Genomic DNA, 23632 nt, shown 5'->3' on the forward strand with positions numbered 1-23632 from the left:
ACTGAAGCCTGAGCAACAGGCCTTGAACTGAAACTGCTAACTCTGTATGTAGTCATTAGTGAAATATGCATAGAAGATGTAGTTTAAACAGCATAAAACATGTCTATCCTGAATGTATCCTTATATTTCTTTATGTGTGAGCAAGATAACAAGGCCACGGAAACAGTTGTCTGGCCTTGTGACCTTGCTCATAAATTAACTAGACCAGCAGGGAAACTCCCTTAGCTTCTCCCTTAAGCCCTGGCCAGGCTCTGGGGGGAACCTGAGATGAAAACCAGATATTTCCGCTTAAAACAAAGGTGTCAGCTATTCTGGCTTACTGATTATTAGGTATATAAGGCTGGGCCCACTCACAGCAACTTTGGAAGCCTCACCTATGGGTGGACGCACCGCGTAGGATTTCCCACTTGCTGGGACAGGCTCTCCAAATCCTCGCTGTAACCGGGGCTGCCCAGCGTCTGCGGGTCTGGATGATGGTAACGTATGCAAGTGGTGATGGATCTTTCTTAATCACTGTTCTCTCTCTCAGGCAGTAATGATTTGATGCATTACCCTGTATTTTCCTATTTGTTTAAGCGCGCTACTTTGTCTTTTCTTACTGTATGTTTTCTATATTATTCTGTTATATTATTTAGTTATTTCTAGTAAATACACCTGCTCTTTTCACTCTGGTGTCTGAGTTTAATTGATATCCCTGATCAGCAAAACATAAATTGGTGTCAGAAGTGGGATACGACAAAAATGCCGTTATTTAAATTTAAAGGTAATTTGTCAAGTCCACCAGAAATCCCTGGCTGGGAAAATTCTCCCTATAGTTCGCTGGCTCAGGAGTGGGCTAGGGTCGGAGGACCGTGCGAACAATGGGAGAGCTGGCTGAAAGAAGCCGAGCCATTAGATGTTTTAAATTGTATGAAAAAGATACCTATTGAAAAAGGAAAAGAAATTACAAATTCAAATAAATGGGGATGGGTTTTGTTAACTGCATACAGAAAACAGCACCAGAGTAAAGAGAGGTTACTGTTAGAGCGCTCCCAGATGGAGCGACAGATGTGTGATTTACAGAGTCAAATAGTGATGTTGCAGTGCCAGAATAAGTTGCTTGCTGATAAGCTGGATACTTATCAGACAGTGGCGGAGAAAGCTGCAGTGCGAGTAGCACAATATAAGTACAAGAAAAGGAGAGGGCGAGTGAATCATAAGAAAGTGCATGCAGTAATTGCAGATGCAGGTGTGCAATGGGACCCAGAGAAATGGGATGGTGATATTTGGGATTCTACAGATTCTGATGAGGCTGGTTCCACAGATGAATTTATAGATGCAAAACCTGTGTGGAGGCGAAAGATAGAAGTGGATCCTAATACTATGCAATCTGTGAGGAAGGATACCATAGAGGATTATACACAGCATGAAGTAAACGATATAATTGAGAGATTTAAGCAGAAACCGGGGGAACCCCTACTCTCTTGGATGGTGCGTTTGCATGATCAGGGAGCTGCAGGGATAACCCTAGATGAAAGAGATTCTAAAAAGTTTTTGATTTTAAGTTCAGATTCATTTGTGCAAGATGCATTTCGAAACAACCATCAGGGTATCCATTTGTTAGCATTGGCTGCTCTGGGATGTGCTACTAAATATCCTACAGAAAATGATTGGCCGGCATCTGACCGTCAGTGGTATACTTTGAGAGATTGTATACAGTGAATGAAAGAGGAAGGGATGAAAGCAGCTATATTTTTAGGAAACACTGACCTTTTCATGCAGTATCCTTTGTCGGTCACTATGAGAAACAGAGTGATTAAAACTGCTCCACCAGCATATAAAAATGTAATTATGACCCTCCTCATTAATGAAACGGGGAACCCCCTCAATGAAGTAATTGAAAAGGTGCAACAATTGCGTGACCTTGGAGAATGGGGCCCCCGAGGGAGTGCAGGGAATCGAGATACTCGAGACAGCCCTAAACGCAGTGAAAACAGGATTTCTCGTAAGGAAATGTTTACTGCTTTATTAAAAGATGGTATGTCCCGTGAAAAAATAGATGGAATTTCAACTCCAGAAATGTGGAAAATATATAAACAGAGAGGGTTGAATAAACCCGGCAAAAAGGTGCAATATTCACAGGCAAAAAAGGCAGGGACAACTCAGCCTTCGGCGCCACCTCTTGACCCTCAACGGGACCTTCCATCTGCTCACGGAGGGCCCTCCGTGAGTGGATCATCGGTTCCGGGGGCAAAAGAGGATTGGGCACCGTTCTCTGACTTGTACCCTTTACAGGAGGCAAGGGAGGTGAGCCAACATTATGATCAGCACAAATGAATTAATGGCCAAGCTCCAGTGCAGTGGGTACAAAAGGACCGACGGCCTCATGTGGAGCTTAAAATTTTCTGGAACAACCAATCCCCACAAACTGTAAATGCTTTAATTGACACTGGAGCGGAGGCCTCTTTAATTTTTGGAAACCCAAAGAAGTATAGGGGACAACCTGTAGTTATTTCTGGGTTGGGAGGAAAACAAATTGAAGCAGTGCAAACAAAAATAGAAATGAAAATAGGGAACCTCCCAAAGCGATTATACCCGGTAATGATTGTTCCTATTCCTGAATATATAATTGGTATAGACATTTTAAAAGGTCTGACTTTAAATCTCTCTGATGGTCAGTATCAATTTGGAGTCAGATCCTACATTAGTGCCAGACCTGTTACAGTTGGCAAAGTAAAAATACCTCCTGTGCAGATCCCTGCTGTAACTAAGTTGGTTACAATGAAGCAATATAGAATTCCAGGAGGACATGAAGAAATATCACAGACAATTAAAGATTTATTAGATGTAGGAGTTTTAAAACCAACCACCACTGCTTGGAACAATCCGATATGGCCTGTCAAGAAAAGTGATGGATCCTGGAGAATGACGGTGGATTTTAGAGAGTTAAATAAACACACTCCACCGCTCACAGCAGCTGTGCCAGACACTGTCACTTTAATAGAAAGGGTGCAGAAGCATCCAGGAACTTGGTATGCTGTAATAGATTTAGCTAATGCATTTTTTACTATCCCAATTGCAGAAGAGCACTGGGACCAGTTTGCTTTCACGTGGCAGGGCCGGCAATACACTTTTACCAGATTACCACAAGGGTGGTTGCACAGCCCCACTATCTGCCATAGAATTATAGCTGAACACTTAGACGAAATACAGCTGCCTCCTCACACACAGTTAAGTCACTACATAGATGATATTCTGATTCAAGGAAATAATGAGGAGGAAGTACAACAAGTTCTTGAATTAATAGTAGATCATATGAAACAAAAGGGGTGGGAAATTAACCCTGAAAAAATCCAAGGACCGTCTCAGACAGTGAAGTTTCTGGGAATTCAGTGGCATTGCGGGCATCGAGAAATACTGCCTAAAGCCCGACAAAAGATTTTGGATTTTGCTGTACCACAAAACAAAAAAGAAGCTCAGAGATTTATTGGATTATTCGGTTTCTGGAGGCAACATATTCCCCATTTAGGACAAATTTTAACCCCCTTGTATAAGGTGACAAGGAAAAAATATGAATTTGAATGGGGTGATGAACAGCAAGCTGCTTTTGAGTTAGCTAAAGAAGCCATTCAAAAGGCATTAGATTTATGGCCCCTGCAGGAAGGGGAGGTAGAATTGAATGTGTCAGTAAACAAATCCCATGCTAACTGGAGTCTGTGGCAGAAACAGGGAAAGAAAAAAGTTCCTTTAGGATTTTGGGGCAGGAAGCTGCCAGAGGCAGGAAACAATTATACTCCTTTTGAGAAACAATTATTAGCATGTTATTGGGCATTAGTTGAAACGGAACAGCTTACAATAGGCCATGAAGTGGCTCTCCGTCCTGAGATTCCTATCATGCAATGGGTTAAAAGTTCTCCAAAAACTCATCGAATTGGGCATGCTCAGGAATCAAGCATTATAAAGTGGAAATGGTATATTCAAGATAGAGCAAAGATAGGAGTGGGTGGAATAGCCACCCTCCATGAGCGAGTGGCTACTATTCCCACAGAGGATCAGGAAATAAACCCTGATTTTACAGCTGAACAGGAATCCCCAGTACAGTGGGGAAAGGCTTTGGACCAATTAGAACCCTCTGCAAAGGAACATGCCTGGTTTACTGATGGATCAGAAAAGTACATAGGAGGGAAAAGGTTTTGGAAAGCAGTAGCCTATCATCCTCATTCAGAAAAATTTTTAGAAACTACAGGAGAAGGAAAAAGCAGTCAGTATGCTGAATTGTATGCAGTGTATATGGCTCTGAGACAAGAAGACCTAGGTGAATGTCATCTATATACTGACTCTTGGTCAGTAGCTAATGGATTAACAACTTGGCTGCCGACATGGGTAGCAAAGGATTGGAAAACATATTCCAAAGAAGTTTGGGGAAAAGAACTGTGGAAAGATATTTGGGAAATAATACAAAGAACTAAAGTTACTGTGTTTCATGTGGATGCTCATAGTAACACTGACACTCTAGAAAGACTTTATAACTCTGTTACAGACAACCGGGCAAAGATTTCCCAAGCTGGATTGGAATTCCCTCAGAAGGAGGATCATGAAGGCTTGGCGAAATGGGCACATCAAAAGTGTGGGCACCTCGGAGAAAAAGCCACTTATAGGTGGGCTCAAGATCGTGGCATAACAATGTCACTTGATATGATTAAAACCATAATTGCTCAGTGCCCTGTGTGTCAGCACACTCATAAACGCCCGGTACCACATGTGATAAAAGGACAACTGGGGAGAGGGAAGTTGCCAGGACAAATTTGGCAAATGGATTATGTTGGACCCCTACCCCAAGATCGAGGGTGCAAATACATTTGCACAGCTGTAGATACTTACTCTGGATATTTGATTGCTCATCCCTGTAAGAGAGCCACCCATCATAGTACTATTTGTACTATAGACTTAATAGTTTTATACTATGGAATTCCACTACAAATTCAAACTGACAATGGCTCTCATTTTCGAAACAAGTTTGTACAGCAATATGCTGAACAACAAAATATTCAATGGGTTTTTCATATACCATATTACCCACAAGCTGCTGGATTGGTTGAGCGAATGAATGGGTTGCTAAAAGAGCAATTGAGAAAATTGGGGGATGGGAACCTATCCCGATGGAGGTCCCATCTCACAGATGCATTGCATATTCTCAACAACAGGCCTACTGGGGAAATGGAAACCCCCTTAATGCGTATGACTACACCCAATCTGCAAATAAAACCTTTGACAGTAAATGAGACTCTAACTTACTGGGAAATTGTCCCAGGTGCCCTGGCCCCTTATCGGGCCACTCCAGAAGCTGCAGGGTTAGATCTTTATGCATTAAAATTGACAAAAGTGACCCCGAAACAGATAAGGGTCATAGATACTGGTGTAGGAATTCAGATTCCTACTGGACATTTTGGACTAGTAACAGCTCGCTCGAGCCTAGCCCTGAAAGGTGTTCAAGTCATGGGAGGGGTGATTGATGCAGATTATCAAGGTGAAATTAAAGTAATCTTGTTGAACAACAGTGATCAAGATTTGACTATTCAACCCCGTGACCGAGTAGCACAATTGTTGATACTACCGGTTTTGCAAGCAGGGGTAAAGAAAGGGGATCCACCCCCAGTCACCACAGTCCAAGAAAGAAAGGGGTTTGGATCAACAGATATTAATAATGGAGCCAAAGTATGGGTCCAAAGGCCAAGCGGCCCCCCTGAAGCGGCTGAAGTAATAGCCACGGGGAAGGACAATACCATTCTGATTATGAAACCTGGGCAAGAAAAATGGGAATATATCCCTGCAACAAAATGTTATTTGCGAGAATAACTAGATGGTATAGAATTTTGTTTTATAGATTCTACACGATTGAATCTACCTGTCTACCGCAACGGCCCCTTCGGGAGAGGATATTATCCACGTAACCTGATCTAAGAAACTGATCTTCGAAGAACAGAAGATATAAGGACAATGAAATTGTTGTTGGTATTACTAATTAGATGCTGTTATTGTAATCAAATTGCAAATTGGGAAAACAGGTTCTTGTCCCTCGGAGAAACAATAGCAAAAATATTCGACCTGCGCAACTGTTGGGTCTGCGGGAGCCCAGGCGGATTTGAGGACTGGCCTTGGACAGCCCAACCGGTGTCACCTAGATGGTGGATCAGCACGCGAAGCGATGTACACGAAACAACAGGATTTTGGACTGATGACAGCGACCCTTGGCGACTGCATTTTCCCGGAAAAGGTCTTTTCTGTCTCAATCGGACACGAGAACATGGGGTTCAAATGGGGAAAAGTGTTTGTGAATGGACCTTGTCTCTTGGGTTTGATTGTTGGACTCCTAATTGTCCTCCTTATAATTGTTTTAAATATCAGAACAGATGGAATCAAACACATGTTAAACTCACTAATGGTAGCTGGGTAAGATGTTCTTACCACAAGTATAAGCAAGATTTTGAAGGCTGTAAAGCCGTAGGACAGGACGGTTTCTTTGACCATTTATTTCTGAGCTGTCCCAGAGATAACTCTACAAGTAAAACTCATGTTGTCCGAGATTATCAGTGGAAGTGGCAACACCAAAATGGCACCCGAACTCATTTTAGTACGTTCTGGTCCAAATCTAACAAAACATCTCGGGGATGTAATTGTAAATGGAAATCCCCTGTGGGAGCCTGGAGATGCACCTATTGTGATTCTTATGGTGCATCCACTGTGGTCGGAGGACCACTAGGCCCAGGAAACACATTATATTTTGACCCACCAATTGATGATGAAACCTGGGAAGGTCCCTTTGCCAATGGAACTTGGGCTTTAAAGGGACATTATTGGATTTGTGGCCAACATGCTTATCGGAGGCTACCCCCAAATTGGTCAGGAATATGCTATATAGGATACATCCGACCCCTATTCTTTCTACTGTCACAAGATCAGGGAAAGGGGCTTGGAGTCAAAGTATATGATGATTTGGTTAGAGAAAAACGGTCCATTGACACTTCCATAACTAGGGGAAGTGCTCAAAAATGGGGACAGGATGAATGGCCACCTGAAAGAATCATAGAACATTACGGTCCAGCTTCTTGGAATCCTAACGAAATAATTTCAGGTGCCAGGGAACCCATTTATAACTTAAATCGAATAATTCGGTTACAAGCCGTTTTAGAAATAATAACTAATCAGACAGCTATGGCTCTTGACCTTCTGGCTGACCAATCCACTCAAATGAGGAATGCGATTTTTCAGCATCGCATGGTCTTAGATTATCTGTTAGCAGAAGAAGGTGGGGTTTGTGGGAAATTAAATGAATCCAATTGCTGTTTACAAATTGATGACAATGGGAAAGTAGTAAAACAAATAACTCAAGAGATGAGAAAACTAGCTCATGTACCGATCCAAACATGGAAAGGCTTGGACCTGGATCCGTTCTCATGGCTGCCAGGGGGTCCCTGGATCAAACGTGCCCTTTTCTTTTTCCTTTGTGCTGTTGCTAGCCTAGTGTTTATTCCTTGCTTAATCCCTTGTGGTATACAGTTGATTAAGCGCGCAGTAACAGAAATGCAATTTGTAGTTGTACCTGGCAAGACATCATCAATTGATGAACGAGAACTAATGTCACTAACCATAGAAATGATTTGAGAACCATGATTCACCTATAGGTCAAAGGACCGAATGAAGTGCTAAGGCTTGGACAATAAGCCCAAGCCAGAGTTGACCTATAGATGAATCCTGTACATTTTATAACTAATAATCATTGTACTAATAGGTATTATACTAAGTTATAGCAAACCAACTATTTTGATGTAAAAGGTGGAAATACTGAAGCCTGAGCAACAGGCCCTGAACTGAAACTGCTAACTCTGTATGTAGTCATTAGTGAAATATGCATAGAAGATGTAGTTTAAACAGCATAAAACATGTCTATCCTGAATGTATCCTTATATTTCTTTATGTGTGAGCAAGATAACAAGGCCACGGAAACAGTTGTCTGGCCTTGTGACCTTGCTCATAAATTAACTAGACCAGCAGGGAAACTCCCTTAGCTTCTCCCTTAAGCCCTGGCCAGGCTCTGGGGGGAACCTAACTGAGATGAAAACCAGATATTTCCGCTTAAAACAAAGGTGCCAGCTATTCTGGCTTACTGATTTTTAGGTATATAAGGCTGGGCCCGCTCACAGCGACTTTGGAAGCCTCACCTACGGGTGGACGCACCGCGTAGGATTTCCCACTTGCCGGGACAGGCTCTCCAAATCCTCGCTGTGACCGGGGCTCCCCAGCGACTGCGGGTCTGGATGATGGTAACGTATGCAAGTGGTGATGTATCTTTCTTAATCACTATTCTCTCTCTCAGGCAGTAATGATTTGATGCATTACCCTGTATTTTCCTATTTGTTTAAGCGCGCTACTTTGTCTTTTCTTACTGTATGTTTTCTATATTATTCTGTTATATTATTTAGTTATTTCTAGTAAATACACCTGCTCTTTTCACTCTGGTGTCTGAGTTTAATTGATATCCCTGATCAGCAAAACATGGTGTGAGAGGACTTCCTACTACCAGGGGTTGTGATTTCCATGCCCTATAGATGAACAGGCATCCTCCTACTCCAAGGCTGGCAGGATGTCACCCTTGCCAGAACGCAAATGCATGCTAAAACAAAATAAAAACAAAAAAATAATGGCAAAGAATAAGGGAAAAGGGAGTCATTGGTAGACTTCCTGGCAGCTACCTGGCAAGTAGGATAAAGTGGCACCTATAAAAGGAATATTCAAATTAAAGAAATGTTGGGACACGGTTAATACAAGTACTTAATTATCTGGTAAGGACCTGCTCAGATGTACTTTGTCTCTCCATGTGCACGCACACAAACACTTGCTTCAGTGCCTTGATTGAATAATAAGGCGCAACAGGGCAATAATTCTTGATTGGGCGCCAGGAGCCTCTCCAAGGAGGACCATCACCAAATCCAGGGCAAGCCAGCAAGGGGGAAAAAGCCCAGAGCGGAAAGAAAGGGGCGCAGGCCAAAAAGGGTGTCCCCGGGCGCTCTCTCGTCCCGGTGGTAACCGGGGGCGCCCCTGCGGTCTCCCATCCAGCTAGTGACCGGGGCCGCTCCTGCTTAGCTTCCCTGACACGCCCCTGCAGGGGAGGGTGGCTACACCCTGGCCCCTGCCACCACCAGCCCCGGCGCGGCACTTAACTCCAGCGGCCCTTCCGCTCCAGCACCTCCACAGCTGCTTTCTACAACCTGCCACGCCTGACACTCTGCCTCCACAAACCCAGCCTAAACAAAAGCCTCTCACGCTGCCGCCACCCTCCTGGCACCCCAGGACACCACCTTCGTGGCCTCTCGCCTCCACACACACCACTGACGCCCACGGCGCACTTCACCTGACACCTTGCCGCCCACACGCACCCCAGCCTCGCTCCTCACATTCCCTCGGCAGACTGAGCGGCAACAGACGGCCAAGGGCCTTCTTTTGCTGCAGGCCCTTGCTGCTGCGTGCCTTGATCAGCGTCGATCCTACCAGGGGCTGTGCGTGGGGCGATCGCCGTCAATCGTGGGGGCATCCTCTCCCTTCCACACACTGACAGTTCATTACACCCACACGCCTCCCGTCAAACGCCTTAAGCCCCTGCTGCCAATCACGGCTCACCTCTCACGATGGCCACAGGAAACCTTTCCCACCAGCAAAGCTGCTACTGCACACGGGCTCAAAACGCTCTTGCCAGAAATCAGTCCCACGTACACAACGCCTGAAACCAGAGGAGCCGGCAAGGACTCTCCTTCTGCAGCACCAATACCAAGCAACATCTATCCAAGTGGAAGAACACAGCCACACCTACAGCCTCCACATCATCCACTTTAAAGTATACTGAAGTCAAATACTTTGAGCCATGATCAATCAGTACTTCAGAAACAGACACAAATGACTTTCAAAAGCGTTATTTTTCCCCCCGTATCCTCCTAAGAGTATCAGAGCAGTATCAACAAACAGCAAGACAGCAATTCTCAAGCAAATAATGAATCTCATGGGTATTTCTCTTCAGTCGTATCTCTGTTGTTGTGTACTCAGATGCTATGTCCAAGATTTAGCTTTTCACATTCAAGTGCAATGCTTTCAGTTTCTTCTAAGGTATCTGTGAGCACAGTTTCCTTTTAATATGTTTCCATAACTACAGAACTGACACGTTTGTGAACTGCTCAGAAAAACTCATGTTATTAACAAGGGAGTAGTACATAGGCCAAAGGCAAATTTGTTAAATAATGTAAAAGAAAATTCTATTTCTCCTTAGAAGTATTACATCCTTACGTGCAGTCACTATCCAGAAGTGTATTCAGCTTAGTACCTCCTGAGAAGGAGATTATTTTCTAAAGTGCCCAAGAGAAGTAACAACACGCACACACGCAATTTGAGGAGGTAACTCAGCCGGTCAGTTTAACCACTCCTCTGTTTCATCCTCTTGAATGCTTTACAAAATATTCCCGTAAGACTGAGATCTCTTCTGACTTTAGACCTGTAAAAGTTGACGTGTCTTTTTAACCTCTGTAGGAAGCAACAGGCTCTCCTCAGAAGCAATTTATCCCACTTGCTCTCATACTCATCTCAGGACATCCTGTGGCTGGGCAAAAATTCACTTTTCTAAACCTGTTTATGCACACAGCAAATGGGAAATTTAACTGGACACATTTACCTTCCTCATTTCAGAGAGGCCAAAAGTAATTTAACAACCCTTCAAAGAAGGATCAATTACATATGTTATTCATATAAGGTACAGCTGTTCTCCACTGCATCCAGTACATCACTTCTGCTGCTGTTTTCAGTCTTTCCTACAAGGTGTTGGGGACAAGAGCTGGACGTGTTAACTTCCTCCACAATCACTGCTGCTATTACACTCACCCGAGAGCTCTTGCACCAGCACACCTCCCTCTGATTCAGCCCCAAGGTCCCTTCAGGTCAGCACACCACCTGCAGCAGTGGCAAAGCCTCCCAAAACAGGTAACACCAGCAGAGGAGCACAGCTGCCATTTTCTCAGAAGAGCTTCCCAACATTCAACGCGCTATTCTTGCCTGCCAGAAACTAACCTGAAAACAGACCACAGAACTGAAAGAAAATAGGATGAGCCTTATTTACTCAGGAAGGAGACTTTTGCTTACAAAGGTGCAGAGACACAAACATTCCTTTTATATTTCCTCTAGACACACACAGGCTATGGACCTCCCAGCCCTCCAAAACCTCAGGTAGAATAAAGCTAAAATTTCCTGTCACAGGAACTCAACATACATTAGTTTGGAGCTGCTGAAACCTGGATAGCTATACACCATGCATCCAACCAGCCAGGTCTTTTTGTGATCCTCTGGCCTTGAGAAGAAGCATTTTGAATATCAACAACCTGTGAATGGAACTGCTGCACAGATAAGGAGAGAAGTGCTATTTGCACATTTACTAGAGTGAAATACTCTTGTGTTTGTTGTTTTGGATCGCCAGCTGGAAAAAAAAATATATACAACTGTCACAGTTACATTGGCAGGGATTTTGTTATTCCCTTCCTCTTGGTTTTTAAATTCCAGAAATAAATTCAAACATTTAATTAGACTTTGATGCCTCCAAACTTTGCCAGTGGAGAGCTGGGTGAGCCTTGTGGTGTTTGTGGCTTTTTAGAACGCACCAAGCAGTTAAATACAGATCCCAGGAAAAAGGTAAGCAAATCACAAAATACATAATTAAAGCACCTGCCACCTTTACAGCTCGACCTTAATTCCACACCATCTTACACTGACAATAGTCACGGGGAGTGTTCTGGGTGGCTTCTGCAAGCTTGAACTCACCACCAAGAAAAAACATTGTCTTTTATTTTACAAATAAGGCATTGGAATTACTGCTCACGAGCAATCCACAGACATCCCCCACTGTCTACTTCTGCTATTTCTTCTATTAGCAAGAACCTCAAGAGCATTTTCACTGCAGGCCAGGGGCACCAAGTCATCTATACCCAGATCTGCCGTAATCTCCCAGATCCATAAAGGGCCACATCCCATGGTAGATGGAGCACCTGAATAAAACAAGGGAGAACTGATTTATGTGCCCCTCTGCCACAAACCTTGGCCAAGCTGCTCAGTCCTGAGCCCAACACACGCGTATCTGTTTCTGCCGAGCTGCAGATGGCAGCTCCTTCAGGCCCAGCACCTCACGCCCCTTCAGCTGGGTGCTCTGCTTTGATCTCCTCCTCCATCAAACAGGCATCGTGACTTTTGCTTTTCTTGGAAAGTCTTCCAAGAGCTGGTTAGTGTTAAAAATAGGAGCTGTGCTTTTATATGGACTACAGAAAAGGCATTTCCTTCCTTAAAACGCTACTCTGGGACCAAAGCGAGGCCCCAGCTGCAGCACAGGACTGCCTGACAGGCTGCTCAGCCTGCTGGGCCAGGTCGCACAGCCTGGCCTACGGCAATGCCAGCGCTCCTTGCCCCCACCCCAGCCTGCCCCCTCGTCAAGCAGTTTCCAAAAACTGTATCCCAAGATTTGGAGACAAGGAAAAAGATGCCCTGAAACACGGAAGGAGCATCCTGAACTGCTGCTGGGCCTTGGGAACACTCTCCTCTGGACTATCTGGCCATCCCCAGGGAGGGCACGTCTATGCCGTGTGGCCCGAGCCAGGCAGCCCCTGTGGTGTGAGACCTCACACTGTGCTGGCTCTGCCAGCCTGCACCCCAACGGGTGCACCTCTATTTGTGCAACACACCTCCCAGGGTAATCAGTCCAGCCTAAGATAATTAGCCAAGCACACTTGGTCCTGGAGTTCCTACTGCACACAGAGCCAGCTTAAGCCTCTCAAGGCTCGGACGGCAGACTTCCCTTCAGCAGTGTTTATCCCCAGGCTCCAACCTATCCAAGGAAGGTGATGACATCTGCAGTCACAGGATTTCTATTGGAAAATGGCATTATTGTCTCCAGACAGAAAATCTGGAGTGAATCACATCAGGAGGAGGATGGACGAGATGACCTTCTGAGGTCCTCTTCAGGCGTATTTTTTTAAGTCTACATTCCGTGACAGAAAACACACCTAGATCAGAGCTGCCTGGGCTTACGCATTCACGTGAGGAAATTTTGGCATAAACCTCTGGCAGGAGAAGCAGCCCAGGCAGTTTTTCTATTGGCTCTGTCTTCCATTAGTGATGTGATTCAATCACAAAATGGCTTCCTCCCCACACAAATATATCATACCATGCCTGAACAGGGATGGGAAGCTGCTCTCAGTATCCCAGCCAAGTTCATTTCACAGCAGAGCAGTTTACTTTCCCAGCAATTCAAGTCTAACTGAGAAATCCATCTAAAGCAGTTTGTAATTAAATGCACCTTCTGAAAATACCTCACAGGCTCAGTAATTTAAAATGATAGTGTAAAAATATAATTAAAAGGGCCAGATAAGGCTGGGTCACTCCTCCACCAGAAGAGTGCTGAAGGACTTTGCCTTTCCAGCCCCAAATTGCTCCTTCCCGCACCATTTCTGCTTCCCCCGCTGCACGGGAATTCAGCACCACAAGCCCTCAGCTGGATTCCGAGGGGCCGCGGGGGGGGGGGGCGCTTTTCTTTTTTTTTTTCCTTTTTCCTTCCCAAACCTCCCGCCGTTCCAGGGTCCTGCTGTACTCACCCAGAGCGGCTGCTCCCTCGCAGGGGCCGGGCGAGGCTCCCTCTTCCCGGGGGTCCCCACGGGTGGGGTCCCCATGGGGGGGCCGGAGGCGGCGGCGGGGCTGGGGGGGGAGGGGGGGCAGGATGGAGCGGCGCTTCGCTCCCTCGGAGGGCGCCGGGCACGGGGGGGTGTCTGTTTCCCCGCTCCCCCCCCGGCGCAGGGCTGCGGAGGCGGCGGGGGGGGGTGTGGTTCTCGGCCCCGGGCCGCCCGGGACGCAGCTTCTGGGTTCGCCGCCGCCGGCACCGAGAGCCGCCCCGCCCCGCCGGGGCCCGGGGCTCAGCGTCCCGTCCCGTCCCGTCCCCCCCCCGCCCCGGGCCCGCCCGCCCGGCCCCGCCGCTCCCCCAGCCCCGCCGCCGCTGCCTGCCGAGCCCCCCCCGCCAGCGCCGGCGCCGGCGGCACCTCCGCGGCTACTGCCGCCGCCTCCGCCGCTGCGGATCGGCACCGGCTGTGGCCGCCCGGGCCCACCCCCCCGCTGCGCGCTCTCCCGGCCGTACCTGAAAGTTTGGTCTGTATGTGTAAGAATATTGTATTTTTTCCTATAGCAGAAATATTTGCAGCACAGACTTTCTGGATCTTCACAAAGTTCAGCCCAGTGCATGTCCCCAGGTTTGTAATAAAGAATGATTTCTGTGCTCAAGGCTTTGCTGTTTGATTGTATGTTTTTCTTTAGTGTGTTTTAAAGGCTGTACACAGTGTGTTATTGAAGCACAGAAAAGGTTGTTAATAAGATGGCTTCATTCTTTTTTCTACTGGGTATGCCTTAGAGGCTCCTAGCAATTTCCTGTGTGTTTTTATCTTTTTATTTTTCTTTATATCTTCTTGCTGTGTAACCTCAAAATATCATGGTGAAAAGGGATCAATAAGCTAGTTTTTCACTGGTTGTCTATTCTCTGGCCTCTGAAAAGACTAGAACTGTGAACTTTGTTTTACATCAGATTTTCATAATTGTCTATTTAAAACTTGCCTGCAGCTAGTGGTTGCTAGAAATCTCTAAGACAAGCTAGCACTAATGGTCTGAAAGTAAACCTTTGTTGCAAACAAAGTGGGAAAAGGGATCTGGGAGAAAAAAACAAGAAGAAAGAACATCTCTATTGCAGCATAGGCTTTGAAATAGCTTTTTGCCACTGGAAAAGGCCATCACGGCCACAGGTGTGTAATTTAAATGGCATTTTAATTTGTCGATGCTGCAAGGTCTGCACTAACAGAACAGGCTTCTTGGCTCTCAAGTGACCAACGGTAACTAGAGCAGAATTACCTTCTGCCTTGCAGTTGGTCCGTTTGGTTGCTTTGGCTGTAAGAAACCCAGTTGACATGAATGTCCAAGTATTGCTGTGTGTACTTCGTATGTTTTCCTTAGTACCATTTGACTTGCAGTGCAAGGTGTACTTCTTTATGAAACGGTTCTTACCAAGAGCTACCTCTTGTATTATTGAAAAGGCAGCAATTGTTATAAGAAGATAAGCGGCTGTTTGTGTTATCAAGTATGATTTTGTACATTTAGGGGAACGTGCAGAGGCTAAAATAGGAAACAGTAAGGGATAATGAAAATAAGAAAAGTGGGCTGTAGGGTTTGTTGTTGAAACAGCTCTGTGGTACACAGTCTGGTCTGGTGTGATAGGTTAACAATGATCGATAGGGACTCTCAGCAGTGTGCAGGCAGCGCTAATGGAACTCAGAAAATGGCTTTTTGTTGGTGCAGCCTCTGCTAGGCAGCCAGTACTTATTTTCCATAGTCAAAAGAAGCTGGAAAGGAACAGCTAATAGCATGGGCACTGGTTGTCTTTACCCATAGTGTGACACTGCAGGCTGCAGTGCCCAGCAAAAAAAGCCAAGGGTATCGTATCAGTGTAAGAGAAATACATTTTAAGAAAGGTATAAACTGGTGTTTGCATCCCCTCTGTCCCTCTCCCCATGTTTTGCCTCTGGAGATTCTTAGATTTGGCCTAACGTTGTGAACCAGAACTTTATGTTCTTGGCTTGTGGAGTACAGAAGGAGAACTTCATGGCTGATGGTTCAGTACTTCTCCAGATGGAAATGAGAGGACATTTATTATTAAGCCTTTGTTTAAGAAATCTGCCTTTACAAATCTTGCTACTATCTAATTAGTCTCCTCCTTCAGAACAATGGGCTTGGAGCTCATCACTTAGCTGTTTCATTGAGCAAGGCAGAAGTGGAGGGAGAGATAATGGTTAGTGGAGGTACAGTCTAAGAAAGGGGAACTTTTGGGATGGGTAGACACCTGTGCTTTTACAAGAAAAGTTGTAAATTAGCAGTGCATAAACCTTGGCTGGGAACTGGAGACCCTCTTGAACTGCTGCAGCAGTGTGGTCCTGAAGCAGCCTCCCAGACACGGTGCTGGAAGAGGAGTTCGGTCGGGGTGGAAGACAAAGCTTGCGTGCAGTGGAGGGTCCTGGGCTCAGGGATCCATGAGATCTCGTCCACTCCCATGTCCTTAAAAGCACTTTGAAAAAGGGGCAGCTGCCGACCTTGTCAGTGATAAGTTTTAAAGATCGTCTGGCTGATTCTTCATCTTTGACTTCCCTGAAGTTCCTTTTTTAAGAGGATGTATTTTGTCTCCTGTTCCTTATCATTCATTACAGACATTAGTGCTAAACAATTGTATCCATTTTTCATAAGTCTATTACAGGCTTCCATGTATTGTGTAATAGTGATTAAAGTATTAAATATCTTTCCAGTTCACAGTCTGTCTAGATTTAAAAAGCATTTAAAAGCTGCTGTATTAAATTTAGCTCTGGTATCTGTTATGTTCAGTGTGTGTGCATGCAGATATAAATCACTGTGTAGCAATAAACATTGCAAAGAACTTGTGGTTTTTACATGATCTCAGATTTTTCTTGTTTGCCATGAAATGTCCTTGTACAGTAGGGTGTGAATAATTGTGTGTAGGTTCTGGTGTTGTACTAAAGGGGAGATATTTTGCAATTTCCACACTAAATGAGCACAGTAGGGACCAATTTTCTGCACTACTGTATTAGCCAATACAGTAAGTTAAGTGGCAGCTTTACATTTTTAGAAGGATCGCAGGTAGTATATAAACAGTGCATCTCTGGGGCCACCTTACTGTGCCAAGTCTGAGGGCAGCCAGGAGTGAGCATGGGGAATACAAATTCAAAAAGCAGTGGCAGAAGCAATACAATTCCAGGGAAACAATTTAATAATAATTGAAATTGAATGTGCTTTTGGTCTAGATGCATATTCTGTATCCCTCCGGAGTGAAAGAGAAACAGATGCTCATGAGTTTGAAGCAGAGTGTTGGAGTGTTGCAGTGGAACACTCTTATGCAAAAAGATAAAGATGTTATAAAAAGGCAAGATGTCATTTATGGTAAGAGTATTTTTTGTTCTCATAACTTTTTCTATTTCACAGTGTCACTGTTTTGAAACAAAGAAGAAATCATTTTTATTGTCTCCAATTTTGACTCGTGCTTGAAAACTAAAATTGAGTGACGATTTTCATGTCTGTTGCCTGTCTTAGTGTGCCTAAGTCCTCCTATTAATAATTTTAAGCAACCTATAGTTTTCAGTATGCCTGTGTTAGCAGCAAAGCCCAGCTAAGAGCTCCACTGCAACTGAGAGATGTCATTAAATAAGTAGGGTCAGTCACTGTTTGGTTGAGAGATTAACAGGGCAAATTTCGGAGCTTCACATCAGTGATGCAAAGATTGTGGTGAAGAAGAAGGTGGTGCAAAAGATGGTGGCTTTCAGAGCCTGCTCTTTTATATCTCGCTAGTCATTGCACAGAATATAAATAACTTTTGATTTTTTTGTTTCCCCTTGCCCAGAACTAATGCAGACTGAAATGCCCCATGTTAGGACACTGAAAGTAACGCTGAAGGTATACTCCAAAGTCATGAGAGAGGAGCTGCAGTTCCCAAATGCAGTCATCAACAAGCTTTTCCCCTGTGTGGATGAGCTGCTGGTGGTACATGGGCAATTTGTGCTCAAATTAAAGGAACGATGACAGGAATCCTTGGAAGAAGTTAGTGACCATTTTTTGCGCTTCACCTTTTACAAGTGCTCAGTCTTTTTAAGTGCGGAGGCCCAGACAGCCTTTAAAAAATTCTCATAATGATAACCATCATGTAATATTTGGTTATCTTGTTGTATTCCAAGCTCTCAGATGTCACACTGTATAAATCTCTCATTTCTGGTACTGAAGAAATTGAAATATTGAAGAAGTGTCTCAGAAATCAGTTACCATAAAACCATATTAAACCTGGGTCTTGCAGTGGAGATAGGTTTACTGTTAACGATTCATGTCTTTTGTTCCTATATTTTCGATTAGTTTTCAGGTGAAAATGGGGAGAGAAAGAAAGAAAAATATGGTGTGTTCTGTTGTGGACACAATGAAACTGTTAGTCACTATAAAGACCTGCTTCAAAGCAGTAAGAAGTTCCAAAACTTAATAAAGGTAAACAGCCACCAGAAGCCTCCCATTCTGACTGTGCAAAATAACTGCTTTAGGTTTTATTTTGTACTTGAAGATCTCTTAAATTTGAATGAGCAGGGTTAGAGACATATTCTCATTATTTGATGGGTTGTTAGCTTCTTGCATTTTTTCTCTTTTGAGCTGTTTGGATACAGCCGCAATTAGCATGGGTTAAATTTGAGGCAGGATCTTGAGACCACATAGGACTGAGGAACAGAGTATTTGTTTTATTCGTAGCTCTATCACTGGCTGCCCTGCTGTGTCGCTATCTCTGTAAATTGACTTGATAGTAAATTAAATCAAAGATAAATGCTGTTGATGAACCACTACAGGAAAGGCAGGTACTCTTAGTCAGGTTTTGCCCACTACATCATCTTTCCAAAACTAAAAGACTGGCTCCAGGGTGGTTTGTTTATCTGCTGTACACTGTGATATGCTGTGATGGTTTAGCCCCTGCCGGGGTCTGAGACCACACAGCCGCTGCCCCTCCCCCACAAAGGGAGCGAAATACAAAGCTCCGAGACTGAGATAAGGAGAGGTTTAATACAACAGAGCAACAGCAGCACAACAAACAATAACAATAACAGTGATAACAATGAACAGAGTAAAGTATATACCGATACAGCAGTGAGAGAACTGGCTGCGCCAACCCACGCGATCACCGATTCCTCTCGCGCTTGCGCCAGGATGTGACATCAGCATGGCATATGAATAACCCGGCTAGAGCTTCCCCCCACTGCTGGGGAAACTTAACCCCATCCTGGCTAAACCAGGACATATGCACTTAATAAGAAGGGCTGAAGGGACACGGCCAGAGTGGAAGCCTGGAACCTGAATCTCCGATGGCATTGCACAGTCCTAAGTATTCTTATTTTCCAGTCATCAGTAAATGATATTGTGTGAACTTTCCAATATAGCTCTATACTTACAGCCCTTCTTAGCTAGGTGTCTTTAAAAGTGAGAACCCTTTACTTTCAAGGAACTAAATAAGTGACCAGAGTTTGAAAATATATAATGACCGTCCTTGTAAAGAAGGATCTTGGTGCTGTATTCTGGTGCCAGGACTGTGCTGTACCTACAGTCAGACTAACCAGTGTATTCTGATGCCTTACAGTCTTCCCTTCCTAAACAGAAATGTGTTTCTGTAGATCAGCTTACTGGTGCAGTAAAATAAACACTTAGTTTATTCATTATTGACCCAATTTGTCTGTTAGGTGGTTGAGTCTGGTTTTAAAAACTACTTTTCTATGTATTTAAGGACTGGTCCTATTATAAAAGACAATCAGCAAATAACCAGACAAACAGTTCAGATTTGGAACTTTCTCTGCTTGGCTCCAGATTTAGTTAACAGTAGTTGAAAGTGATACCTAAAACATTTTCCAGTAATAAAAGCAGTTTTTTCAATGTTAGCAGGAGTTTTGCTTTTTCCTAAAAGAGTGCAGCTAATTTTGTGGTGCTGTTCCTAACTGTAGGAAAATGTTCTGAGACAGAAGATGTGTGAATAGAGAGGCGAGGGAGTTGAAGAGCACTATATACAATGAATGCAATGAGTCTGTCTTGTTTTCTGGAAAATCGGCAGCTGCTCCATTGTGAGGAGACTTGGTGTTCAGGAGTGTATCCTTCTGGTTACATCGCGCATCACCAAATACCCAGTCTTGGTGGAATGCATTACTCAGAAGGTGGGTTGCTTAAGCTTTCCTAGAGGCCTCACAGTTGTCTGCTGATCCTTTTTCTCCCGTGTTTTGCATGTTCTTTCTTCAGACAAGGAGGGACAGGCTGGTACTGCCTTATACCTGCTTTCTCGCTTCTTCATTAGCTGAAGATGCCGTTTTAGATGCAGATCCAGATCAGTCTCACCTCATCAGGAGGGTCAGAAGCAGCCTTCAGTTTCAAGTCAGCAACCACAAAACCATAGTAGTTAAGCATGTCAGTTCAAGAGAGATTTAGAGCTTTAGGATATTTTATTTTATTTTATTTTATTTATTTTTAAAATCAAGCTCTTAGGAAATATGGTTAGATGTTCACTATTGGACCTTCGTTTTAAAATATGTTTGGGTGGCTCATATCTTGTATTCCAGAGTTGAAAACATGACTGACTGCTACTCCTTTCTCTTAGCTGGAACTAGAGATTCTGAAGAGCTGACCCAGGCCCTTAGTTTAATTAAGGACACCGTCACTCGTGTAGATGCCATGGTAAATGAGTATGAGAAGGGACAGCGCTTTAAAGAGATTATACATAAAATGGAGCTAAAATCATCTGGGAAATGCAAGAATGGGCTTTTCTTCCAGAAGGATGACGTGGGACAGAGGCGACTCTACTGGATGGGATGCTGTACTGGAAAGCTGCATCAGGGCGACTCAAAGGTAAAAGTACAACTAGGAAAAAGATTTTTTTTTTTTTTTAGTAACTGTTTATTACTGATCAATTGAGTATAAAATAAGTTGACCACAACCTGCTTGTTTAATAGAATATTGAAGGAAATAGCACTTGTTCTATGCTTGCCTTGTCCGATAAGCATCTCTGTAATGGTGCATGATAAGTTCCTTACGCTGTTTGCTTATTATCTGTCTGATCTGCTTTCCAGTTCAAGAGGGAGGTCTTTAGATAGATGACAAAGCCTTGAGTCATACTGACTTAGTCTCCTGTGGAAAGGCATTATCTTGTGTGAGCTCGGGTTCGCACTTTGAAAGATCATGTTGTGTTAACCCCATGACACCTTCATTCTGCATAATGTCTGTTTTGCCACAAAATCAAAAGTGTCCATTAGTGAATATTTCAGCAGCTTCATTGCTCAAGTGTTCGGAGAAGCTTAGTGGCCCGTAAAATGCATCCAAGAGTAGGTGGTACTGTGAATGGCTGCAGTTCCAGAAGAATCTGCTGTTGAGGGAGATGTGTTCCCTCCTGAGTGTTTGAGTTGATGTGTAGGGTGCCTGTGGAGCAGTTTTCAAGCTTTAAGTCAGCTGTTTTTATTGTGCTGGTTCTGCACGACTGCAAGCTGTCTGTGGACAACCCAGGTGGAAGGCAGTAGCAGACCCAGTATTGCAAATGTTGACGTCCTATTCCCTGACCCACAGGAAATGTAAGTCAAGTGATTTTTTCAGTCTGGACCAGTCTTTCTGCTTTAAAATCTTTTTTTTTTTTTTTTTTTTTTTTTCTTTCCCTGTTACTGTAGATATTCTGGCAGTTCTGTTAACTGGTGTTAGGTACTTGTTATGGTAGGTTCAGAAGGAAAATGAAGTTAATAAACCAGCCAGCTATTGGAGAATCACTTTTTCTGAAGCAGTTCTGGTACCTGTTGAATGCCTACCACTGTCTCTTAGTGCAGAATACTGTTCCCGTGCATCAGCCAATTGAGCTGCCACATCTGTGGTTTTCTGATGCCCTGACCATGTTCTGACATTTCTGTTTCTTTTCTTGTGCTGTGACCTTCCCTTTCACTAAACTTTGTTAGGCTGCTGTTTTATACAAGTTGTAGATGTTAAACATGCTAGCACTGTGCTTGGAAAGGCACTCACAGGTAAGGTCTGCTGCTGCCTGTTAATGGACAGGGAAGGAATCTTCTATTTTGGTTAGGGATGTGGTAGTCAGGTTCATAGTAGTCTTAAGATTTACTGGGGGAAGAGAACTTTCCTGAAGTAAATGTAATAAGCCCTAAATGCAAATGTAATTACTGCAGCACTCTAGAACACTCAGTGGGTTCGCTTGTTTTTCTAGGGCATTCCCACAGGTATCCTCAGAGCAGTTAACTGTGTACATTTTGTCCTGATCTAGTTCAGTTATGACTGTAAGAGAACCCATAACAGGGAAACTATTTTATGTAATTGTTTTCTTGGGTGTGCTTTTTTTAAGACATTAACATTAGAGCTGAATTCTAATGTCAAAAACTATTTTGGTGACATCAGGGCTGTAAAAGCAACTGCTTTTCAAATTACCCTTCCTCTAATGCACAGAATGAGGATACTTTTCACAGATCAGGATGGCTGGAAGTTGTTTCCTCTTGAACAGCATTAGGTGAGTCTTTGAACAATAATTTATTTTATGACATTGACTCTGATGGACTAATTCTGCCCTGTTTTCCAAAATGATCTGAGCTATGAGCAGAAGAGCAAATTCATAGAGGGGAGAAACATACTGTTAGTGTACAGTGTCTTGACCATTGTGGCAGTTTTTCGTATAACTGCCGTTGCTTTGAGAGAAGTGTGAGTAGCTTACATCAAGGCTAAAGCACTGTTCACATATGCATGCTCTTATTTCTTGGGTTCTTAGTCAGTATAGCTGTTCCACTGCAAGGTGGAACGTATAAGCCCTGGTTTATATGTCCCCTAGTAACTTTTCTGTGAGCCCATACCGTACAGTTGCTTATGACAGTCCCCAGAAGCTGATCTCTGCTGTGTGATGTTTTTTTTTTCCCTCCGGTTGTAGATTCATCAGTTTTTTACATCTTTGTATGTATACAATTTATTTGAAATGTATGTATCACTTCTCCATAGATAAATCAAGCAAGAGGAGCAAATGGATCTGCTCAGTGATTCTGTTTTTCCAGACCTCTGTCGGTGGCTTGAACTGCAGTACAGTGGCTCAGAGCAGTTGACAAAACCTGGTGTTCCTGATCTTTGTTTCACAGTTCAGTTTTCTTATCATTACTAGATTATGCTGTGAAGGTTCAGCAGTTACAAAGAGCTTTTTTTTTTTTTTTCTTTAGAGGGTTATATATTAAAATAGCCTATCTAAAGATAGTATAAAAGAAAATAAGCATAAACTAATTTTTGTTTTGGAAAAAAAACCCTAAACACTCAAGGCTCGATAATCTAGCTTGCAATCAATGAAGAGGTCATCTTTATATATGCAATACGAAGAGCCTGTCGTAAAGAGCTAGTCATGAAGGGAAATTCATCTGTACTGCAGGAAATCTCTCAAACTGCTTGATCTTTTAATATATTTGATGGTTGGATTTTTTTTTTTTAACTTGTTAGCATGATGCACTTGTCTCACTGCACAGACATGGCTGTTTACATGACATGTTCTCCTCTTTCCTAGCTGAAAATCTCCAGAACCTTATCTTCACTCACTTAGGCAGTGGATCCTGTCAGCCTGAGGATTGCTCTGGGTTGGGACTCCCCAGGAGAGCAGAGACCTGTGGAGGATATGACAGTAGTCCCTCAATTTCAAATAGAAGTAAGAAAGGGACCATTCAGCATCCTTCTGAGCAAAACTAAACCAAGACAAATGTCATCCTAAAACTTTCCCTAAGACTTGTAGGAATTCTAAACTGGTTTTGCTTAAACAGCACGTCCACCTTTGCATCTGCAAGCAGTATGCATTTTCTCATACTGGCCATGTTTTGTTTCTTGGTGTCTTTTTGTGATAAAAGTCAAGCTGTAATTGTAATAAAGGTCAAACTTATTTAACAGGGAAATGAAAATCCAGACTTGATGGGTTTACAGATGATTCAGGAACGGATGGAATATAAAAAGATTCCAGGGGAGCATATGC

At 43.7% G+C, this 23632-nt stretch overlaps 2 long non-coding RNA genes across 2 annotated transcripts in view; both read left to right on the top strand.

Annotated features, from left to right (window-relative positions):
- Nucleotides 1-23632, top strand: part of LOC141938083 (uncharacterized) — a 485749-nt gene that overhangs the window by 311057 nt on the left and 151060 nt on the right. The window lies entirely within an intron of this gene.
- LOC141937994 (uncharacterized) lies at nucleotides 4285-8490 on the top strand. The gene is made up of 2 exons (XR_012627130.1): nucleotides 4285-4637; nucleotides 5864-8490. It is a non-coding gene; the product is annotated as an uncharacterized LOC141937994 (long non-coding RNA).

This window comes from Strix uralensis, chromosome Z (assembly GCF_047716275.1).
Source record: "Strix uralensis isolate ZFMK-TIS-50842 chromosome Z, bStrUra1, whole genome shotgun sequence".
Classification (NCBI taxonomy): Eukaryota; Metazoa; Chordata; class Aves; order Strigiformes; family Strigidae; genus Strix; species Strix uralensis.